Source organism: Malurus melanocephalus, unplaced genomic scaffold (genome assembly GCF_030028575.1).
Source record: "Malurus melanocephalus ecotype Western Australia unplaced genomic scaffold, MMel_1.1 scaffold_5957, whole genome shotgun sequence".
NCBI lineage: Eukaryota > Metazoa > Chordata > Aves > Passeriformes > Maluridae > Malurus > Malurus melanocephalus.
In genome coordinates this window covers 1-1,644 of record NW_026629188.1, presented here as the reverse complement: position 1 = coordinate 1,644, position 1,644 = coordinate 1, and the positions used below count along the sequence as shown (strand labels likewise).

At 68.7% G+C, this 1,644-nt stretch overlaps 1 long non-coding RNA gene across 1 annotated transcript; it reads left to right on the top strand.

Annotated features, from left to right (window-relative positions):
- Window positions 1-237: 237 nt before the first annotated feature.
- LOC130588526 (uncharacterized) lies at window positions 238-1,631 on the top strand. The gene is made up of 4 exons (XR_008966980.1): window positions 238-290; window positions 868-960; window positions 1,276-1,354; window positions 1,570-1,631. It is a non-coding gene; the product is annotated as an uncharacterized LOC130588526 (long non-coding RNA).
- The last annotated feature ends 13 nt before the right edge of the window (window positions 1,632-1,644 follow it).

The following is a 1,644-nucleotide window of genomic DNA, read 5'->3' as shown; positions in this document are numbered from 1 at the left end:
GGGAGGGGCTCTCGGTGGCCCCGCGGTCCCGCTGTGGCCCCGTGGCTCTCTGGGGCTGTGGAATGCGGCTGTTCCCCCCCGCCCTGCCCGGGCTGTGCCGCTGGCCGTGTCCTCCTTGTCCCTGGGAACGTGTCCTTGTCACACGGGGATGGCCGCTGGTCCTGCCACCCCCGGTCCCCTGGCGGTCCCCTGGCTGTCCCCTGGCGGTCCCCTCGTCACGGCCCCGTCACCAAACCAATGTTTTTCTCTTTTTTTTTTTTGGCAGGAGGAGGAGAACGGGAACCGAGCAGGTGAGCGCCGGGGTGGGGACCTTGGGGACCGTGGGGACCTTGGGGACCCCCGCCCAGGGTGGCGCAGGGGTCGCGGTTAAAGGGGGGACGCGGCTGTCGCGGGTCGCAGCAGGGGCTGCTGTTGTTGTCAGCGCTGCCCCAAATAGCAGCGGGCGGTGAAGCCACGCGGTGCTTTGGTGACAGCCTGGTGGCATTTGTCACCGCCSATGGGCTCGGTGTCCCCAAACCCCCCGGTTGTCACATTCGGGGGTCTCTCCCGCAGCCGGAGGGGCTGTGGCGGGGCCGGCACCGTCCCTGGGCGAGCGCGGGGTGTTTGGGGACAGGGACACGCTCTCTGTCCCCTCCCGGAGGCTCAGGGTGACGTGAGCGRATGTGAAGGTGTCAGAACGGATCGGCGCTGGCGCGGTGACGCGGGGCCGTGCGGGGCTGGGGGGCTCCGGGTGCATTTGGGATCTCTGGGAGCCCCCGCTGGGTCGGGTCCGTGGGGGTGGCGGGGCCGGGGTTCGGGGGGCCGGGAGGTGACTCGCTCGCTCCGGGCGGTGGCCGTGACGCGCTGTCCCCTGTCCCCGCCGGGCAGGTCCCCCCCGGAGCCGCCTGGAGCCCATGGACACGATCTTCGTGAAGAACGTGCGGGAGGACGGGCCGGCGCACCAGGCGGGGCTGCGCACGGGTGGGTGAGCGGGGCCGGGGATCCCGGGAGTGCTCCGCCCCTCTGCCGGGCCCTTCCTGCCTTTTTCTGCTCTTTTTCTGCTCTTTTTTCCCTTTTTTTCCTGCTCTTTCCTGCTTTCGCTCTCTGGCTCTGTGAGCGCTCTGCTCTCTCCGATCTCGGGGTGCTCGTTGGGGTCTCCGGGGTTCTCCTGCGTTTGGGGTCCCCTTTGCTCCCTTTGGCAAAAACTCCGCTCAAACCCTGCCCTGGGTGACCGAGGGGACATCCAGGTGCCACCACCCCCCTCGTGGTGACGCTGTCCCCTCCCCGGCTCTGCAGGTGACCGCCTGGTCAAGGTGAACGGCGAGAGCATCATCGGCAAAACGTACTCGCAGGTGATCGCCCTGATCCAGAACAGGTCAGTGCCCTTCGCGGGTGGGAGGTGACAGGGTGGGGACACGTCACTGCAGCCTCTGTCCCTCGGGTGTCACCGGGGTGACAGGACCTGGGGCACTCGGGGACGGGCGGACACGTGCGGTCACATCACAGGGGGACAGGGGCAGCCGGGTGGGACTTTGGGGACAGMGGGGACCGAGCCCGCCCCGCCTGAGCCCGCTGTCCCCTGTCCCGCAGTGACGATGTGCTGGAGCTCTCCATCATGCCCAAGGACGAGGACATCCTGCAGCTGGTGGGTTTGCCTTGGGGACA